Source organism: Nerophis lumbriciformis, linkage group LG26 (assembly GCF_033978685.3).
Source record: "Nerophis lumbriciformis linkage group LG26, RoL_Nlum_v2.1, whole genome shotgun sequence".
In the NCBI taxonomy this organism is placed as follows: Eukaryota; Metazoa; Chordata; class Actinopteri; order Syngnathiformes; family Syngnathidae; genus Nerophis; species Nerophis lumbriciformis.
This window is the reverse complement of record NC_084573.2, coordinates 36147121-36170547: the sequence shown is the minus strand read 5'-3', so window position 1 is coordinate 36170547 and position 23427 is coordinate 36147121. Positions and strand designations below refer to the sequence as shown.

Here is a 23427-nt window from a genome sequence, read left to right as displayed (position 1 = left end):
TTGTTTAGTTACAAGGGGAAACCATATGTGTGTACAAAACTGACAAATAACAGCAACACAAATATTATTGTTATTATTGCATACATTTTTATGCCTGATAATATTATTGGCTTAATTGTGTGTCTATCTTTAGCATATTTGCCTCATTATTAAAAAATGGATGCTGTTCAGCCCAAATTTAGCCTTTCGAGACACATTTTTTCTTTCCTTCGCCAAACAATAAAAGGTTACTGATCCTTATCCTCATGCATTACTATAAACACGCACGCACACATGCATTGATTGTATAGAGGAAGGTCTTGGGAAGTAGGTTAAGCACCTCGCGCTGCTCTCACCCAGCTTAGAAGCAGTGGGTGAGCCGGGTGGTCCACAGAGGTGGGTAAGGGGGGAGTTCAAAAAAATGGAGACATCTTCCAGAGGACATCTGTCAGTCAGCAACTTGTGAGTTGCTTGTTTTTTTTTGTTGTTGTTTTTTTTTCCAGGCGGCTTCGTGACCCGCGATTCTCTTGCATGACTGACCAAGAACTATGAGGGTTCTTAGCCCCCGCATCAGGGCCGAGGAGACCCCGGATGCATCCAGTTTAGGCATCAGAGCAAAGAGGATGTTCAATTAAAGCTGCCCTCCCTTTTGGACTCTAATGTTGTTGTTTTTTGTTGCAAAAAAAAAAGGAGCAAAAGGAGCGCGTGCATGAGAACACCCTCCGCCCCGCTGCAGGTGTTTCAAAGTGTACAGGCGACAACAATGCATTGACGCACAAAAGCGCACAAAAGGCTCATTGTGTGTCGGCGGGCCGGTTCTTTTTAATCTGGGATTATTTTATTCCCGTCACGACGGCAGCACAGGAAACGACGCTTTATATTTCACGATGGGAGGAAATAATGACGTTAATGCCGCAATCTGCCTTATTTGTCTATTACATGACGTATGTTTGTCCCTCTCTCTCTCACACACAAACATTTACAATATAAAAACACCAATGGAGTTTTTTTATAGCCTAATTCAAAATGTTTGTTTAAAAAAAACCAATTGATTCATTATTAACTAGATGAGGCAATTCCTGAAGGAATTGTGTGTGAAGGCTCCAATGCTGAAGTTGAACTGAAATCCTGGATTTTTTCTTTTTTAGAATATTTTGAAGTTGGAACAGTTTGAATCAGATGAAAAATATGGAAGTTGTGGAACTTTGAAGAAGGTCCAAAATGTCCAAAATGTTGGGGAAAAGCGGGAATTTTAAGATTAAGAGGAATGTTTTGACGGGGGAACAGTTCAAATGGGTTGAAAAATGTGGAAGGAGTAGTCGACAGAAAAAAACGGTGGAATTTGGGCTTTGGAAGACCAGGAATTCTGGAAAATCCTGGATTTTTTTTATTTTTTAGAATTGTTGAAGTAGAGCACACAATTTTCAAACAGGCTGAATATTTTGAAGTTGGAACAGTTTGAATCAGATGAAAAATGTGGGAGTTGTGGAACTTTGAAGAAGGTCCAAAATGTCAAACATTTTGGGAATTTGGGGAAAACCAGGATTTTTTTTTTTAATATGAATGGTCTGAATGAGTTGAAATGGTTGGTGTTGGAATTTTTCAAATTGGTCGAAGAATGTTGAAGTAGTAACATGTTGAATTGAGAAATGGTATTACGGAATTCCTGGAATTTCGGGAAAACCGGGAATTTTTGCAGTTCAAAAAATAACTTAGTTTTTTTGTCCTGATTAAGAGGAATGTTTTGATGGTGGAACGGTTGAAAAATGTGGGAGGAGTAGTCGACGGAAAAAAGGGTGGAATTTGGGCTTTGGAAAACCAGGAATTATGGAAAATCCTGGAATTTTTTAATTTTTTAGAATTGTTGAAGTGGAGCACACAATTCCCAAACAGGCTGAATATTTTGAAGTTGGAACAGTTTGAATCAAATGAAAAATGTGGGAGTTGTGGAACTTTAAAGAAGGTCCAAAATGTCAAACATTTTGGGAATTTGGGGAAAAGCGGGATTTTTTTTTTAATATGAATGGTCTGAATGAGTTGAAATGGTTGGTGTTGGAATTTTTCAAATCGGTCGAAAAATGTTGAAGTAGTAACATGTTGAGTTGAGAAATGGTATTATGGAATTCCTGGAATTTCGGGAAAACCGGGAATTTTTGCAGTTCAAAAAAGAACTTAGTTTTTTTGTCCTGATTAAGAGAAATGTTTTGACGGGGGAACAGTTCAAATGGGTTGAAAAATGTGGAAGGAGTAGTCGACAGAAAAAACGGTGGAATTTGGGCTTTGGAAGACCAGGAATTCTGGAAAATCCTGGAATTTTTTTTTTTAGAATTGTTGAAGTGGAGCACACAATTCCCAAACAAGCTGAATATTTTGAAGTTGGAACAGTTTGAAGAAGATGAAAAAACGTAAGAGTCGTGGAACTTTGAAGAAGGTCCAAAATGTCAACAATTTTGGGGGAAAGTGGGAATTTTGAATATGAATGGTCTGAATGAGTTGAAATGGTTGGTGTTGGAATTTTTCAAATCGGTCGAAAAATGTTGAAGTAGTAACATGTTGAATTGAGAAATGGTATTACGGAATTTCGGGAAAACCGGGAATTTTTGCAGTTCAAAAAAGAACTTAGTTTTTTTTGTCCTGATTAAGAGGAATGTTTTGATGGTGGAACAGTTCAAATGGGTTGAAAACTGTGGAAGGAGTAGTCGACAGAAAAAATTCAGGAAAACGGGAAAACCGGGAATTTTTCCAGTTCAAACAACTTAGTTTGTTTGTCCTGATTAAGAGGAATGTTTTGACGGGGAAACAGTTCAAATGGGTTGAAAAATGTGGAAGGAGTAGTCGACAGAAAAAAAGGTGGAATTTGGGCTTTGGAAGACCAGGAATTCTGGAAAATCCTGGATTTTTTTTATTTTTTAGAATTGTTGAAGTGGAGCACACAATTCCCAAACAGCCTGAATATTTTGAAGTTGGAACAGTTTGAATCAGATGAAAAATATGGAAGTTGTGGAACTTTGAAGAAGGTCCAAAATGTCCAAAATGTTGGGGAAAAGCGGGAATTTTAAGATTAAGAGGAATGTTTTGACGGGGGAACAGTTCAAATGGGTTTAAAAATGTGGAAGGAGTAGTCGACAGAAAAAAAGGTGGAATTTGGGCTTTGGAAGACCAGGAATTCTGGAAAATCCTGGATTTTTTTTATTTTTTAGAATTGTTGAAGTGGAGCACACAATTCCCAAACAGGCTGAATATTTTGAAGTTGGAACAGTTTGAAGAAGATGAAAAATATGGAAGTTGTGGAACTTGGAAGAAGGTCCAAAATGTCAAAAAATTTGGGGAATTTGGGGAAAAGCGGGATTTTTTTTTACTTGAATAGTCTGAACGAGTTGAAATGGTTGGTGTTGAAATTTTTCAAATCGGTCGAAAAATGTTGAAGGAGTAGTCGACAGAAAAAAGGGTGGAATTTGGGGTTTGGAAAACCAAGAATTCTGGAAAATCCTGGATTTTTTTGGAACTTGGAAAAAGGCTAGTTTAAATTTCCAGAATGCTGGAATGTGTTGAAGGTAGAATGGTTTGAATCGGTTGAAAAATGTGGAAATGGTGGAAGTTTGAAAAATGGCCAATTAATTTTGAATGGGAAAATTGCCCCGGAAAACCTGGAATTCTGGGAAATCTGGGAATTTTCGGAATTTGTCAATGGAAAGCCTGTGATTCCTGAATAGGTTGAACAGTTTGAAGTTGGAACGGTTTGAATCGGGTGAAAAATGTGGAAAGTAGAGCGTGCCAAAATCTGGAGAAAAGAATAATAAGAAGTTGAATAATAATAATAAATAGATACATTTTGGTGTAGAAAACCATGCTTTGGAGCATTCACACAACTAGATGAGGCAATTCCTGAAGGAAGTACGTGTGAAGGCTCCAATGCTGAAGTTGAACTAAAATCCTGGAATTTTTTTTTTAGAATTGTTGAAGTAGAGCACACAATTCCCAAACAGGCTGAATATTTTGAAGTTGGAACAGTTTGAAGAAGAAGAAAAACGTGGGAGTTGTGAAACTTTGAAGAAGGTCCCAAATATAAAAAATTTGAGGAATTTGGGGAAAAGCGGGAATTTTTTTTGACTTGAATAGTCTGAACGAGTTGAAATGGTGGGTGTTGAAATTTTTCAAATCGGTCGAAAAATGTTGAAGGAGTAGTCGACAGAAAAAAGGGTGCAATTTGGGCTTTGGAAAACCAGGAAATCTGGAAAATCCTGGAATTTTTTTGAACTTGGAAAAAAGGTAGTTTAAATTTCCAGAATGCTGGAATGTGTTGAAGGTGGAATGGTTTGAATCGGTTGAAAAATGTGGAAATGGTGGAAGTTTGAAAAATGGCCAATTCATTTTGAATGGGAAAATTGCCCCGGAAAACCTGGAATTCTGGGAAATCTGGGAATTTTCGGAATTTGTCAATGGGAAGCCTGTACATACACACGCAAGTAAATGCAAGCCATAAAGGTCACACTGAGGGTGGCCGTATAAACAACTTTAACACTGTTACAAATATGCGCCACACTGTGAACCCACACCAAACAAGAATGACACATTTGGGGAGAACATCCGCACCGTAACACAACATAAACACAACAGAACAAATACCCAGAACCCCTTGCAGCACTAACTCTTCCGGGACGCTACAATATACACCCCCACTACCCCCTACCCCTAAACCCGCCCACCTCAACCTCCTCATGCTCTCTCAGGGAGAGCACGTCCCAAATTCCAAGCTGCTGTTTTGAGGCATGTTAAAAAAAATAATGCACTTTGTGACTTCAATAATAAATATGGCAGTGCCATGTTGGCATTTTTTTTCCCCATAACTTGAGTTGATTTATTTTGGAAAACCTTGTTACATTGTTTAATGCATCCAGCGGGGCAAAAACAACTTCTTAAATGTAATAAAAGTAGTAATCATACATTTTGAATATAATATATGAAAATGTATGATATGGTAATAATGAAAGTAAAATAACAATAACCGTGCAACAATTATACACATTTTAAGAAAACAAATAATACAAATTTTAATTTAAAACAAGCCTTAAAATGTACGGCAATGATAAATGAATCTTAAGTAACTAATGTTTAAACTGTATTAAGAGAAACATTTAATATAAGCGATGCATAGTGATTTATTCTGATTGTAAATCCATTCATATTTTCGCATTTAACATTTTTTTTAATTTTATTTAATCACATTTTTTTAAATGCATTTTTTTAGGCCATCTCTGCATAAGCAGCTGTGCACTTTTGTAACCTGCAACCTGTTTTGAAAAGGTTTTATTATCATTTACACAACAAATACTAGAGATGTCCGACAATATCGGACTGCCGATATTATCGGCCGATAAATGCTTCTAAATGTAATATCGGAAATGATCAATATCGGTTTCTAAATTATTGGTATCGGTTTCTAAAAGTAAAATGTATGACTTTTTAAAACGCCGCTGTGTACACGGACGTAGGGAGAAGTACAGAGCGCCAATAAACCTTAAAGGCACTGCCTTTGCGTGCCGGCCCAGTCACATAATATCTACGGCTTTTCACACACACAAGTGAATGCAAGCCTACTTGGTCAATAGCCATACAGGTCACACGGAGGGTGGCCGTATAAACAACTTTAACACTGTTACAAATATGCGCCACACTGTGAACCCACACCAAACAAGAATGACAAACACATTTGGGGAGAACATCCGCACCGTAACACAACATAAACACAACAGAACAAATACCCAGAAACCCTTGCAGCACTAACTCTTCTGTCTTCCATAACTTGAGTTGATTTATTTTGGAAAACCTTGTTACATTGTTTAATGCATCCAGCGGGGCATCACAACAAAATTAGGCATAATAATGTGTTCATTCCACGACTGTATATATCGGTATCAGTTGATATCGGTATCGGTAATTAAGAGTTGGACAATATCGGATATCGGCAAAAAAGCCATTATCGGACATCTCTAACAAATACCATATGTTGCAAGAATCGATTCGGAATCAAATTATCACCCTGGGGATCGGAATCAAACCGTGATTTGTTGTAAGATGCACATCCCAATTTAATATACATTATAATATGAATAACACATTTAACGAGTTCCTGTGCCAAACTGCCTGTTGTTGTGGTGGTAGTCAAGTATTATTGTGTATGTATTGTGTGTGAAGCACACAAAATGTCCATCATTTGTCACTTCCATGGTGCTTTAGTGTTATTGTATTTAAGGCCAAACTGTGTCAAAGTGGGCTTTATTTGGACTACATGATCATTATCTATTCTATTCACAATAGAAGACGCTACTCTATTTATAACCTATTCACATGATGTATTTGAGGTACTCACTGGGCTAAATCGGGGTACAAAATGTTGGTGCCATCTCATGTGAATCCTTCATGTACTTTAGCAAAAGATGGCGCCCTGTCGGCCTGGGTTGAGAACGTAGAATTAAAAGTATTTACAAGTTAGTAATCAAATGTGAGGATCTGACGGAGTTGGCCAGTGATTGATGCCAGCATCCCATGATGTGTGAATAAGACCTCCGCTGATGGCTGTATTTTGATTGTGAGGCCACAGGTGCTGCCAGCGTCATGCATGGATACTCATGGCAATACTCTGAATGACACACACACACACACACACACACACACACACACACACACACACATTCACACACCAGTTCCCAGCCAAGACGCACGGTGTGTGTGTGCGGCACAAAAAAATCGAGGTGTGTAATGAAATTTCATTTCTTTATTGAACATGTCCTTTTTATGTATTATTGAAGGCATAATGGAGGCAATAACACCTCATTAGGTTTGAAATACTACTACTAAATTAATAATTTAAATAATATTACTACATATAGTAATATAGAAAAAATTTATATGTCAGAGTAATTTTAATGCAACATATTTTGCTTTTTATTACATTGAATTTAATTTCAATTACTGCATTTATTTATATCACTTTAAATGTATTCATAATTGATTGATTGCTGCTTGCAAAGACACATTTATCTGGCTGGGGAGAAAGACTTTCACCAATCCAACATAAACACTGGTGGCCAATCAGACGGAGCCTGACAAGTCACATGACCTCACTCGTCACACTTAAAGGGGAACATTATCACAATTTCAGAAGGGTTAAAACCATTAAAAATCAGTTCCCAGTGGCTTATTATATTTTTCGAAGTTTTTTTCAAAATTTTACCCATCACGCAATATCCCTAAAAAAAGCTTCAAAGTGCCTGATTTTAGCCATCGCTATATATCTGTCTCTGCCTGATTCCTTGCTTCTTGTCTGTTTAATAGATGTCATCAGTGTTTGAACCCACCTTTTACCCATGTTCCTAAAAATGCAACATTTCTGATCCAGCTCCTGTCTGGCACGTGTACCTAATATTGTGGGCACTGAGTATACATTGCAGTTATTAGCACTGACAGTACCGTATTTTTCGGACTATAAGGCGCAGTTTTTTTTCATAGTTTGGCCGGGGGTGCGACTTATACTCCGGAGCGACTTATACTCCGTTAAATTCGGTACCCCCCTTTCCTTCAGAAGCAGCCTCAGTGATGTAACCCGGGACCTCCCGAATAAATAGTGGAGCACGTGGGCTGTGCCTTAGAACGTAGGTTGGAACTGTAACTAAGTGTACGTCTCTCCTCATGAGTAAAATGTAACTCTGTCTCTGCAGGATTCCTTGCATCTTGTCTGTTTAATAGATGTCATCAGTGTTTGAACCCACCTTCTACTCATGTTCCTAAAAACCAAATCAAATACTTTCCCCCAAAAAATGCGACTTATACTCCAGTGCGACTTATATATGTTTTTTTTCCTTCTTTATTATGCATTTTCGGCCGGTGAGACTTATACTCCGAAAAATACGGTACCACCCTTCCTTCAGAAGCAGCCTCAGTGATGTAACCAGGGACTTCCCGAATAAATAGAGGAGCACGTGGGCTGTGCCTTAGAACGTAGGTTGGAACTGTAACTAAGTGTACAGCCCATTACGTCTCTCCTCATGAGTAAAATTTAACTCTGTCTCTGCAGGATTCCTTGCGTCTTGTCTGTTTAATAGATGTCATCAGGGTTTGAACCCACCTTCTACCCATGTTCCTAAAAACCAAATCAAATACATTCCCCCCAAAAATGCGACTTATACTCCAGTGCGACTTATATATGTTTTTTCCCTTCTTTATTATGCATTTTTGGCCGGTGCGACTTATACTCCGAAAAATACGGTACCACCCTTCCTTCAGAAGCAGCCTCAGTGATGTAACCAGGGACCTCCCGAATAAATAGTGGAGCACGTGGGCTGTGCCTTAGAACGTAGGTTGGAACTGTAACTAAGTGTACGTCTCTCCTCATGAGTAAAATGTAACTCTGTCTCTGCAGGATTCCTTGCTTCTTGTCTGTTTAATAGATGTCATCAGTGTTTGAACCCACCTTCTACCCATGTTCCTAAAAACCAAATCAAATACTTTTCCCCAAAAAAAGCGACTTATACTCCAGTGCGACATATATATGTTTTTTTCCCTTCTTTATTATTCATTTTCGGCCGGTGCGACTTATACTCCGAAAAATACGGTACCCCCCTTCCTTCAGAAGCAGCCTCAGTGATGTAACCAGGGACCTCCCGAATAAATAGTGGAGCACGTGGGCTGTGCCTTAGAACGTAGGTTGGAACTGTAACTAAGTGTACAGCCCATTACGTCTCTCCTCATGAGTAAAATTTAACTCTGTCTCTGCAGGATTCCTTGCTTCTTGTCTGTTTAATAGATGTCATCAGTGTTTGAACCCACCTTCTACCCATGTTCCTAAAAACCAAATCAAATACTTTTCCCCCAAAAAAGCGACTTATACTCCAGTGCGACTTATATATGTTTTTTTTCCTTCTTTATTATGCATTTTCGGCCGGTGAGACTTATACTCCGAAAAATACGGTACCACCCTTCCTTCAGAAGCAGCCTCAGTGATGTAACCAGGGACCTCCCGAATAAATAGTGGAGCACGTGGGCTGTGCCTTAGAACGTAGGTTGGAACTGTAACTAAGTGTACAGCCCATTACGTCTCTCCTCATGAGTAAAATTTAACTCTGTCTCTGCAGGATTCCTTGCTTCTTGTCTGTTTAATAGATGTCATCAGTGTTTGAACCCACCTTCTACCCATGTTCCTAAAAACCAAATCAAATACTTTTCCCCAAAAAAAGCGACTTATACTCCAGTGCGACTTATATATGTTTTTTTTCCTTCTTTATTATGCATTTTCGGCCGGTGAGACTTATACTCCGAAAAATACGGTACCACCCTTCCTTCAGAAGCAGCCTCAGTGATGTAACCAGGGACCTCCCGAATAAATAGTGGAGCACGTGGGCTGTGCCTTAGAACGTAGGTTGGAACTGTAACTAAGTGTACAGCCCATTACGTCTCTCCTCATGAGTAAAATTTAACTCTGTCTCTGCAGGATTCCTTGCTTCTTGTCTGTTTAATAGATGTCATCAGTGTTTGAACCCACCTTCTACCCATGTTCCTAAAAACCAAATCAAATGCTTTTCCCCAAAAAAAGCGACTTATACTCCAGTGCGACTTATATATGTTTTTTTTCCTTCTTTATTATGCATTTTCGGCCGGTGAGACTTATACTCCGAAAAATACGGTACCACCCTTCCTTCAGAAGCAGCCTCAGTGATGTAACCAGGGACCTCCCGAATAAATAGTGGAGCACGTGGGCTGTGCCTTAGAACGTAGGTTGGAACTGTAACTAAGTGTACAGCCCATTACGTCTCTCCTCATGAGTAAAATTTAACTCTGTCTCTGCAGGATTCCTTGCTTCTTGTCTGTTTAATAGATGTCATCAGTGTTTGAACCCACCTTCTACCCATGTTCCTAAAAACCAAATCAAATACTTTTCCCCAAAAAAAGCGACTTATACTCCAGTGCGACTTATATATGTTTTTTTTCCTTCTTTATTATGCATTTTCGGCCGGTGCGACTTATACTCCGAAAAATACGGTACCCCCCTTCCTTCAGAAGCAGCCTCAGTGATGTAACCAGGGACCTCCCGAATAAATAGTGGAGCACGTGGGCTGTGCCTTAGAACGTAGGTTGGAACTGTAACTAAGTGTACAGCCCATTACGTCTCTCCTCATGAGTAAAATGTAACTCTGTCTCTGCAGGATTCCTTGCGTCTTGTCTGTTTAATAGATGTCATCAGTGTTTGAACCCACCTTCTACCCATGTTCCTAAAAAACAAATCAAATACATTTCCCCCAAAAAATGCGACTTATACTCCAGTGCGACTTATATATGTTGTTTTCCTTCTTTATTATGCATTTTCGGCCGGTGCGACTTATACTCCGGAGCGCCTTATACTCTGAAAAATACGGTACCACCCTTCCTTCAGAAGCAGCCTCAGTGATGTAACCAGGGACCTCCCGAATAAATAGTGGAGCACGTGGGCTGTGCCTTAGAACGTAGGTTGGAACTGTAACTAAGTGTACAGCCCATTACGTCTCTCCTCATGAGTAAAATGTAACTCTGTCTCTGCAGGATTCCTTGCGTCTTGTCTGTTTAATAGATGTCATCAGTGTTTGAACCCACCTTCTACCCATGTTCCTAAAAACCAAATCAAATACTTTTCCCCAAAAAAAGCGACTTATACTCCAGTGCGACATATATATGTTTTTTTCCCTTCTTTATTATGCATTTTCGGCCGGTGCGACTTATACTCCGGAGCGACTTATAGTCCGAAAAATACAGTAAACGATCCTCTTATGTATTTTCTACTATTCACATACTGATTTCATGTGCATTTAATTACGGTAATAGCATATTCTGTGTGTGTGTGTGCCATACTTGCCAACCTTGAGACCTCCGATTTCGGGGGGTGGGGGGTGGAGGCGTGGTCCTGGGTGGGGCAGGGCGTGGTTGAGGGTGTGGTTAAGAGGGGAGGAGTATATTGACAGCTAGAATTCACCAAGTCAAGTATTTCATACATATATATATATATATATATATATATATATATATATATATATATATATATATATATATATACACACACACACACACACACACATATATATATATATATATAAATATATATATATATATATATATATATATATATATATATATATATATATCCTGAAAATATGCAAACAAAACTGTGTTTAGATAATTGATACTTCAAACTTGCATAAATAAATATTAAGGAATATAACATAACTTGGCTTCTGAGAGCTTCAAAATATAATGAATAAAATGCTAAAGCTGTTGATAAACAAGCAATTATTTTAATAATTAAATATGGTCATTTTAAATTAATTATTATGATAATTTTAAATTAATTATTTCAAATATGTTTATTTTAATGTATAATTCTAATGCCTGGATGTAATAAGGAGTCAGAAAAAATACAAATAAAAATACAATTAATTTTGATGTTTTTAGCAAAATATAGTAAACATTTATTTATTTATTTTTTTAAATTAATAAATATATTTATTTTTAGGTAAGATAAACATAATAATACAATTTATCTCTAGTCTGGATGATTTAGTTCTTGTCACCCTGTTGTCCTCCCGTCGTGAAAAAAGACTGTCCTCACCCAGGTCCGCATGGAGCTGGAGGGGGCGTGGCCTCCAGCTCCGGCTGAAAATCGGGAGATTTTCGGGAGAATATTTGTCCCGGGAGGTTTTCGGGAGAAGCGCTGAATTTCGGGAGTCTCCCGGAAAATTTGGGAGGGTTGGCAAGTATGGTGTGTGCTTACCCAGATGTCAGTGCACACCATGTTAGGTGTCCCCAGCTGTCTGGTCACTAATCATTTAGCAGTGATCCAGTGCTAACGAGTCTCCATGACCTAAAACACACACAGACATGTGAAGATTAGAACACGTGTATTTCCCGGCTCAAGTTTTCTGCTTGCAGAGAATGATTTTTCAAACAAGGAAAGGCCAGCTGAGCACCTCCAAAGGGATTATGGGCATTTTGACAGGCCAGAGATGCCGATCTACAAAGGCGAGAACATAAATAGCACATAAACTGCCTCAGAAGCGGCGCAAAAAAACCCGGCGTGGGCTCCCCGTGGGGGCTTTCCCATTGGAAGCCGCCGCGTTTCCATATCAGTGGCCCCTTGTAGCTTGTAACAGTGATCTGGCAGGTTGGGGCCGCTTTGATGCGCCGTCACCCAGCAGGTCGAGTGTATCCATCCCCGGGGCGGTGCCGCTCTCCGGGCTGGGCTGTCTGGGGGTGACGGAGGAGGCCCCCCCCCCTCCTGGAAAACCTCCCTGATGCCTGCACTCACCAGATGGCCTCAAAGAGGGAGCGGGCGACACGGAGCCAACATCCAGCTTTCAAACACAGCAGCAGAGGAGCAAATGGCCTGTAAATATTTCATACAAACACTCATCTCCAAGCGAGGAAACGGACACGGCTGAGTGCGTGCATGTGTGTGTGTGTGTGTGTGTGTGTGTGTGTGTGTGTGTGTGTGTGTGTGTGTGTGTGTGTGTGTGTGTGTGTGTGTGTGTGTGTGTGTGTGTGTGTGTGTGTGTGTGTGTGTCTGGGCCAAATCAAAAGACAGTTTGATTAAATATGAATCATTTTCCCACTCTCCTTGTGCATAGTAATCACACACCCATAGGTGAGCCTTCACACACAAAAACGAGGCTCCGTCGAAAGCGGGGCTCCCGCCCAGGCCGAACTGACGTTATTTGTCCATCTGTTCGTCAGTCACCGGTCTACTTCCTGTTTCACGGGGGAATGACGTAAGACGCTAGAGGGCGGCGGCATTGACGTCAAAATCATTTCCTGCCGCCACAATGATTAGACCTACGCCCCCCCGCCCTACCTCCCAATAGTCCTGAATCCAGATCAGCCCCAAAATGTAATCACCTGTTCCTTATTCCATTTCGGACATTTACAGAACGTTTAAACAAAAGGTGTCCGTAACTTTTTGAGCCATTTATAGCGGAATAAAATAAAAACGGAGTGAACCCTCTTGTCAGTCATCCACTTGTTGCTGTTGGCGGGGCCGCAAGCATACAATGTTCTACAATGTTCGGACATAACTTGAAAGTTCGATGAAAATCCATCTGTGACTTTTCAAGTTCGCCATAGCGGAATGAAGGAAACGGAGTGAACCCTCTTGTCAGTCATCCACCATCTTTGTGAAGCATACAAACACACACAGAAACATAACGTAGTACAAAATGATCCAAATCAGTTCTTTCTTGTCGTATTTCAGACATTTCCTAAAAGTTTCATGAAAATCGGCCCATAACCCTTTGAGTTGTTCTGCTAACTATTTCACTTCACTCACTGACTGACAGACAAACCAACAGTAGCGATTATGTAACCTGGATGAGGGGGGGGGGGGGGGGGGGGGGGGGGAATAAAAAAAATAATCGATTTTATAATTAATCGCAATTCTTATTTGTAACGATTCTTAATCAATTAAAAAAAAAAAGATTTAAAAAATACATACAGATGTTTTTATTAGGGCCCGCATGGCCCATTGTAAAAGGAATCCCAAAGGGAGTCCTTTTACAATGGGACATAAGGACCTATTGTTTTTCTAAGGTTTTATTATTATTCCGCCGCCTCTTTGAGCACTAATTTGACCCACTTAACATGCTTCAAAACTCACCATATTTGACACACACATCAGGACCTGCAAAAATGGTCTTTTAATTAAAAAAAACGAACCCCAAAACTCAAAATTGCGCTCTAGCGCCCCCTAGAAAGAAAACTGCTTATAACTCCCAGTACGAATGTTGTAGAGACATGAAACAAAAACCTCTATGTAGGGCTCACTTAGCCCTACTTTTCATTAATTAATTTCCTCGGGCAAAAATCAACAGGAAGTTGGCAATTCCCCCTTCAAGACAAAAATGTACTAAAAACAGTCACTTTTGCCTCTTTGAGCTGTAATTTGACCCCCTTAACATGCTTCAAAACTCACCGAACTAAACACACACATCAGGACTGGCAAAAATTGCGATCTAATAAAAAAACCTAACCCCAAATCTCAAAATTGCGCTCTAGCGCAATTTTTGAATAAAACGCACAAAAAACTGCTCCTCGGAAGAAAAAAATGACAAAACTGCCTGTAACTCCCACTGGGAAGGTCGGAGAGACATGAAACAAAAACTTCTACGTAGCTCTCACTTAGACCTACATTTCATAAATTGACAACCCCCAGCAAAAATCAACAGGAGGTTTGCTATTCCCCCTTCAAAACAAATTTTTTGTAAAAACCGGTCACCTTCCTTCAAAAACTATCTCCTCTGAGCGCGTTTGTCGTTTCGGCTTCAAACTAACACAGGAGAGAGATTAAACCCTTGTGTATAAAAGAACAGAACAGCGTTTTAATACCTGCTCCGGTTTTGATTTTATGACCCTTCAAAGACCCGCTGCGCTGATGCTGCTGCGCTGCTGTTTTTTTTAAGATGGCTGCTTAAAAGCAGGAAGCACCAACGTGCCCACACAATGCAGACAAGGTAGGTACACTAGACAAAAGTCTTGGGACACTTCAGACTAAAAGTAGACAAAAGTATTGGGACACTTAGGACTAGCACCTGCCAAATACGCGGGCCCGACCAATGCTGCTTGCAGCTTTAATTTGATTTGATTTTCTTAATCTGGTTTGTTCAGCCACTCATGCAAATCATATAGTTGATGTAGATGTCTCTATCTGCTGTACTGATTGACTTTAGAAAAGAGAAGTGTCGGATACTTCTCTTCTTGCCTTTTTGTATTTGAATTTATGAAATGGTTTTGTAAAATTTGACCAAAAAAAAAAAAAAAACTTTTCTTTTATGGAATATAGAAATGTATCACAGCTGTTTATCTATTTTAATGGAGAAATGTAGTTAATTGTAGAACTGGCACACAATGTTATTAAAAAGTATGGATTTTTAATCGAATATACTCGATATATCGCGGGTTTGTCTCTGTGCGATATAGAAAATGACTATATAGTGATGTTGGAGTATACGTTCTCATGCAGTTGCTTTTAGCTGCGGGCATTACACTACAGGCTCTTCTCACTCTTTCTTGTCTCTCCTTCTCACAGAGACATAAAACAAGCGTACGCTCACATACGGTCACGCGTGCAACGTCATACATCCTCGCTGACCAGAGAGGTAACGGCATGGGTAACATTAGCTGTGATGCTAACGGTGCGGTGCGAGTGGTAATACGAGAGAAAGAAGGTGCGAATCTGGTAACAAATGGAGGAAGAATAATTAATTCCCAAGAAAAACAGCAGTCTGGCGGTGGTTTGGCTTCAAGCGGAAAGATGTTGAACAGACAACAAAAATATGTCTAGTATGCGGCAAAAGCGTTGCTACAAAAAGTAGCAGCTCTACTAATGTGTTTGTTGGTAAAGCCAACAAAATGCCGAAGCAACCATTTCCACATCAACACCGTATAAAAAAAATAGTGTAAAACAGAAGGAGATAACGTCCGCAGGAACCTACCACATAGTGAAGGACATACACTATTTGATTTCCTATTATGCAGCTCATTTTTATTTGACACTTATTGAAATATCTTGTGTGACATCATGCACAAAAGTGCACTTTATTTGTTTTAAACTATTGTAGTGGCGTTCTGTACAAAAAGTGCACTTTAATTTAGTGTTGTTTTGATATCTTAGTGACATCATGCACAAAAGTGCACTAATGTTTTAAAATGTCTCTGACAATCTTGCACTTTCTGTTTTGGAAACGACATGAATGTTTGTGCCACTGCTTAATAACTCTTTAATAAATACACTTTTAGTTGTGATTTCTCTCTCTGCATGAAAGTTTAAAAGTAGCATATATGAATGCAGTATGAAGAAGAATGTTTTAATGTAAACACATAGAATCATCATACTGCTGTGATTATATGCATCAAGTGTTCATTCAAGGCTAAGGCAAAATATCCACATATACATGGTGCATCGTGACATGGCCTAAAAATATCCACATATTAATAAAAGGCCATAATCGCCCAGCCCTACCCTCAAGAATCAAATCGAATCGAATCGTGGGGTGCCCAAAGATTCACAACCCGACTAATTATAGCCGCTTCTTCAAAATGAGTTTAAGTCGCTAATAGCAACTGATATTTTTTTTTTACATTTTCAATTTAAAAATTAGTTCGACAGTATTTTTTGGCTGAAGTGGACAATTTATTCTGAAAAAAGTTTGCTACTTAAAGTTTTTGCTATATAAGCCCCTTTTTGACGACAAGTAATGCGAATTATATTTATATAGCGCTTTTTCTCTAGTGACTCAAAGCGCTTTTACATAGTGAAACCCAATATCTGAGTTACATTTAAACCAGTGTGGGTGGCACTGGGAGCAGGTGGGTCAAGTGTCTTGCCCAAGGACACAACGGCAGTGACTAGGATGGCGGAAGCGGGGATCGAACCTGGAACCCTCAAGTTGCTGGCACGGCCGCTCTACCAACCGAGCTATACCGCCTACTAGTAACCTACTAGAAGGGCGGGGGGGAAAAAGAAGAAAAGAAAAAAAAAATAAAATAATATATATATATATATATATATATATATATATATATATATATATGTGTATATGTAATGCGTTTTCTTTATTTTCATGACTATTTCCATTGTAGATTGTCACTGAAGGCCTCAAAACTATGACCCCTGTGAAGTGAGAACCATTTCAGGTGACTACCTCTTGAAGCTCATGGAGAGAATGCCAAGAGTGTGCAAAGCAGTAATCAGAGCAAAGGGTGGCTATTTTGAAGAAACTAGAATATAAAACATGTTTTTAGTTATTTCACCTTTTTATGTCAAGTACATAACTCCACATGTGTTCATTCATAGTTTTGATGCCTTCAGTGACAACCTACAATGTAAATAGTCATGAAAATAAAGAAAACACATTGACTGAGAAAGCGTGTCTAAACTTTTGGCCTGTACTGTATATATTAGAGACTTAGACTCAGACTTCCTTTATTGTCATTCAAATTTGAACTTTCCAACATTGATAAGAACAACATTTTGTTGCATTAGCTCGTTGTAGTGCAGGATAAAAAAGCAATAAGGTGCAGATATAAATAAATAGATTACTATACAGTAGAGATGCGCGGATAGGCAATTATTTCATCCGCAACCGCATCACAAAAACCGCATCCACCCGAACTAACATTTAATCAAGACCGCACCCGCCCGTTCTTATATATCTAATATAGATGATGCAAGGCATTAGTGAGGTTATAAAGCTTTTGCCTGTTAAAGAAAGGAGACTGATCCAATGCAGCAGAGACATTCAATGCGTGCCACGCTGTCACGGCCCAGACGCACACCAGTGCGCAATCATCTGGGAGCCGCGCTGAGCGCACCTCTAAGCGCGTGGAGGTGCGATGTCCCACGCACCCGCGGCGGCTCCACCCGGGCTCGCGCCCGAGGCTTCAGCGCGCACCGCGGCGGCCATCCTACTCGTCGCGGCCTAGCCCTCGCGGCTCTCGCTGCCGGCGACGGCCGGGTATGGGCCCGACGCTCCAGCGCCATCCATTTTTAGGGCTAGTTGATTCGGCAGGTGGGTTGTTACACACTCCTTAGCGGGTTCCAACTTCCATGGCCACCGTCCTGCTGTCTATATCAACCAACACCTTTTCTGGGGTCTGATGAGCGTCGGCATCGGGCGCCTTAACCCGGCGTTCGGTTCATCCCGCAGCGCCAGTTCTGCTTACCAAAAGTGGCCCACTCGGCTCACCAGGGTGAGCTCCACCCCTTTCGTGAGCGCACTGCGCGCGGAGTGACCCCTGTTACGCGCCCCCGGCAACGGGGGTGGCGGGCAGGTAAGCTGCGCGGGCGGAGTGACCCCTGTTACGAGCCCCCGGCCACGGGGTTGGCGGGCAGGTAAGCTGCTTACCTGCTGCGCGTGACGCCGGCCGCGGCGAAGGCGGACGAGGCGGGGTGTCGGTGCGGTGGGCGCGGTGGTGACCCTGGACGTGCGTTGGGCCCTTCTCGCGGATCGCCTCAGCTACGGCTCCCGGTGGGGCCCTCTCGGGGGAAGGGGCCTCGGTCCCGGACCCCGGCGAGGCGTCCCTTCTCCGCTCCGTAAAAGTGTCCATCTCTTTTTTTTTTCTTCTTCTGTTGTGGCATATGCTGCAGGTGCCTGCTCGTTTTTCGTATGTGGGTAACAACATTTAACTATGTATATATATTTCCGAATTGGTTTAACTGCCACCCGCCTGAATCTATTTAAAATCTTTTTTTTTTTTATTTCAACCGCCCGACCCGACCCGCGGATAAAATCTAATTTTTTTTTATTTCAACCGCTCGACCCGCGGATTATCCGCGGACTCCGCGGTTGTGTCCGCAAACCGCGCATCTCTACTATACAGATAAATATATTGCACTTTTGCATATGCATCCACAACTATGTATGTATGTTATATTGTCTTTATAGTCCAGCGAGTTAATCCATTTTTGGAGGGAATTGAGGGGATAATTATGATGCGTTCTCATGCGTCTTATGGCCTGAGGGAAGAAGCTGTTACAGAACCAATTATATATATATATATATATATATATATATATATATATATATATATATATATATATATATAACTGGCCTAAGAAACCTGATTGCCCTCTCAACGGGGGGTGCTTACAAACATCAGTCGTTTACCAATCAAAGGTAACACGCAAGGACATTAACACATCCGACACATATGTAGGATTAACCGAAGGAGAGTTTAAAACCAGATGGAACAATCACAAGGCTTCTTTCAGGAACCAAAACCTGCGGAATACCACAGAACTCAGCAAACACATTTGGGACCTCAAAGACAATAATGTTGAATATTCAATAACATGGCAAATTCTTGCATCCAGCACACCTTACAATAGTGGTAATAAAAGATGCAACCTATGCTTGAAAGAGAAACTGTTTATTATTTACGGTCCAGACCTGTCATTCCTCAACAAGCGCAGCGAAATTGTATCAGCATGCCGTCACAGACGGAAACACCTCCTAGGTAACACATGAGCCAATCACCACGCCCCTACGCTAGCCTGTACCTACCCACTCTGTGCCCTATATAAACCATGGTATGTGAATGCTCCCATTAAAATCTCCTGATGATTGAGGGAACCCCTCATGAAACAGGCCTGTAGAGATGAAATAGTCTTGTGATTTTTTCCCACACATACATACATATATATATATATATATATATACCGTATTTTTCAGACTATAAGTCGCAGTTTTTTTCATAGTTTGGTGCAACTTATACTCAGGAGCGACTTATGTGTGAAATGATGAACACATTAGCGTAAAATATCAAATAATATTATTGATCTCATTCACGTAAGAGACTAGACGTATAAGATTTCATGGGATTTAGCGATTAGGAGTGACAGATTGTTTGGTAAACGTATAGCATGTTCTATATGTTATAGTTATTTGAATGACTCTTACCATAATATGTTACGTTAACATACCAGTTGCTTATTTATGCCTCATATAACGTACACTTATTCAGCCTGTTGTTCACTATTCTTTATTTATTTTAAATTGCCTTTCAAATGTCTATTCTTGCTGTTGGCTTTTATCAAATACATTTCCACAAAAAATGCAACTTATACTCCAGTGCGACTTATATATGTTTTTTTCCTTCTTTATTATGCATTTTCGGCCGGTGCGACTTATACTCCAAAAAGTACGGTATTCTATTTTTATTTACCATTTACACAACGTGCCAACTTCACTGGTTTTGGGTTTTGTATATATATATATATATATGTTTTTAAAACAGATACACTAATGATGTTTTTTTGTTTTTTTTAATTACAGTAGGATTATATTTTGTTATATTTTATAGTTTTTAAAATATTAAAATAAATATTATATATATATATTTTTTTTAGTTTTGCGCCCCACAAACTTTTGACCGCCCCTTCAAGTCGCTCCTTTTCCGTTCCCCACGCCAACAGTGGCTAAGCGAGTATCAATCAATCAATGTTTATTTATATAGCCCTAAATCACAAGTGTCTCAAAAGGCTGCACAAGCCACAACGACATCCTCGGTACAGAGCCCACATAAGGGCAAGGAAAAACTCACAACCCAGTGGGACGTCGATGTGAATGACTATGAGAAACCTTGGAGAGGACCCCAATACATGGAAGCAGGAGTAGAAGTCATACTTGCCAACCCTCCCGGATTTTCCGGGAGACTCCCGAAATTCAGCGCCTCTCCAGAAAACCTCCCGGGAAAAATTTCCTCCCGAAAATCTCCCGAAATTCAGGCGGAGCTGGAGGCCACGCCCCCTCCAGCTCCATGCGGACCTGAGTCCGCTTTCCCACGATATAAAGAACGTCTACAGTAAAGCAGTCCGTCTGCCGTAAACAGCAATGTTGTGACACTCTTAAACAGGACAATACTGCCATCTAGTGCATTTGATGAAAGCACTTTTGTGCGTGCCACACAGCAATGCATCATCAGAGAGGGTGTTCAGCATGGTTAGAAAAATAGTGACAGAGAATAGAACAAGGATGGACAATTCAACCATTAACTCAACAATGAGTAGATGAGTGTTATGTGTGTGTATATGTGTAAATAAATGAACACTGAAATTCAAGTATTTATTTTATTTATATATATATATATATATATATATCCATCCATCCATCCATCCATCAATTTTCTACCGCTTATTCCCTTCGGGGTCGCAGGGATATATATATATATATATATATATATATATATATATATATATATATATATATGTCTTAATAAGCTTATCCAAAAAATAGTGCTCGATACCGTAGTAGAGCGCAATATATGTATGTGTGGGGAAAAAAATCACAAGACTACTTCATCTCTACAGGCCTGTTTCATGAGGGGGTTCCCTCAATCATCAGGAGATTTTAATGGCAGCATTCACATACCATGGTTTGTATAGGGCACAGAGTGGGTGGGTACAGGCTGGTGTAGGGGCGTGGTGATTGGCTCATGTGTTACCTAGGAGGTGTTTCCGTCTGTGGCGGCATGCTGATACAATTTCGCTGCGCTTGTTGAGGGATGACAGGTCTGGACGGTAAATAATAAACAGTTTCTCTTTCAAGCATAGGTTGCATCTTTTATTACCACTATTGTAAGGTGTGCTGGATGCAAGAATTTTCCATGTTATTGAATATTCAACATTATTGTCTTTGAGGTCCCAAATGTGTTTGCTGAGTTCTGTGGTATTCCGCAGGTTTTGGTTCCTGAAAGAAGCCTTGTGATTGTTCCATCTGGTTTTAAACTCTCCCTCGGTTAATCCTACATATGTGTCGGATGTGTTAATGTCCTTGCGTGTTACCTTAGATTGGTAGACAACTGATGTTTGTAAGCACCCCCCGTTGAGAGGGCAATCAGGTTTCTTGCTGCAGTTGCAGCCTTTGTTGGTTTTGGGGTCGCTCTGTCTGGGGGTCGACGGCTCATTTGCAATTGTTTTGTTGTGGTTTGAGATAATTTGTCGTATATTGTTCATACAGCTGTAGCTCAATTTAATGTTGTTCTTGTTGCATACTTTTCTTAGGCTGTTGCCTTTGGGAAAGTGTTTGTCAATCAGAGTGAGGAATTTGTGGCCAATGTTAGTTGAGACGTTTTTTGCTGTATGGGGGGTTGTACCAGATGATGTTGTTTCGTTTTCTGTTCTTTTTTGGTTGGTTTCCTGGCGTTCCTTACAATAGTGGTAATAAAAGATGCAACCTATGCTTGAAAGAGAAACTGTTTATTATTTACCGTCCAGACCTGTCATCCCTCAACAAGCGCAGCGAAATTGTAACAGCATGCCGCCACAGACGGAAACACCTCCTAGGTAACACATGAGCCAATCACCACGCCCCTACGCCAGCCTGTACCCACCCACTCTGTGCCCTATATAAACCATGGTATGTGAATGCTCCCATTAAAATCTCCTGATGATTGAGGGAACCCCCTCATGAAACAGGCCTGTAGAGATGAAATAGTCTTGTGATTTTTTTTCCCCACACATACATATATATATATATATATATATATATATATATATATATATGAAATACTTGACTTGGTGAATTCTAGCTGTAAATATACTCCTCCCCTCTTAACCACGCCCCCAACCACGCCCCCCGCACCCACCCCCCGAAATTGGAGGTCTCAAGGTTGGCAAGTATGGTAGAAGTACAATTGGGAATAAAAATGAACAGAGTGAATGAGCAGCTAGGACTGTACCATTATAAATTAATAATTCATTAACTAGGAATTTGCATATCGACTCTAAATGAATAAACGGCTTTGTTTCTTCTAATCGGATCCTCACCACAATGTAAAGCTTTTTTTTCACGTGTATATAAAGTTACGATGAAAGGCACACAGGCAACGTCACAATCCTCTCTTTTAGCACCAGACCCTTTCCTCCAGCCTTCGCCGTATCTTAACCTGTCCGCTAATAGCCGATAACCCCGCGAGCAGAGCGGCGGAGGTTATGCGATTTGCTGCGGGGTAATTGCCCTCTTCATCAGTACTCTGCCCGCGCAGGCGGCGACGCTGCCAGCCCCCGGGGTCCTCCTGATGTCATTAATGCGCGATTAGGGCTGGTGGGGAGCAGCAGTTAGGAGGTTAAAAAGCCCCTGACAGCCCTCATCATCGGCGAGGAAGCCCGGGACCGACACGGGGGGCGGCGCAGATGGGCGAGCCGGCGCCGCTGCCAAAGCGATAACTTGTTGGTGCGCCTCGAAATCGAGGCTGGTGGATGACGGCGACACGAGAAGGAAGAGGAGACATCGCCGCGTCTTGGCGGTGAATAAAACGAGCGCACAGAGGACAGTTTGCAACCTTTACGCCCAAATATAATAGAATGTAGCACAAAAACTGCAGTAGTTTTAATGAAGTCATGTGACACTTATGTACATTTACAGTCCTGGTCAAAAGTGTACATACTAGGGATGTCCCGATCCGATATTCGGATCATATCGGCCGCCGATATTTGCCAAAAAATGCGTATCGGCAAGGCATGGGAAAATGCCGATCCAGATCCAGTTTTAAAAAAAAACTCCGGTCCGTGTTTTCCAACGCACCGATTTAAATAATACATTCCACTTTTCTGCTGCTCCCTAATTTCCGTTCCGCATTTTCCAGCACACCTTCAACACATCCACAGGTCTGTGGATTCTCACGCAGTTGCTTTTAGCTGCTGGCATTACACGACAGGCTCTTCTCACTCTTTCCTGTGTCTCCCTCTCACAGACAGCGAGCGCACCTTCTTACACACGTCACATACTGTCACGTCATACGTCACATACGTATACGTCCTCCCCGAGCAGAGAGGTAGCAGCATGGCTAACGTTAGCTGTGATGCTAGCGCAGCCGTGCGAGCAACGCTCCCTCTAAGGTGCTCGCCTGTGCAATTGCGCACTGTTTAAGCGTCCTCTG

General features: G+C 40.8%; 1 long non-coding RNA gene across 1 annotated transcript in view; it reads right to left on the bottom strand.

Annotated features, from left to right (window-relative positions):
• Positions 1–23427, bottom strand: part of LOC140679850 (uncharacterized) — a 163271-nt gene that overhangs the window by 31450 nt on the left and 108394 nt on the right. Inside the window, exon 2 of the long non-coding RNA XR_012051187.1 lies at positions 11774–11863. This is a non-coding gene — a long non-coding RNA (uncharacterized lncRNA). The remainder of the gene's footprint in view (positions 1–11773; positions 11864–23427) is intronic.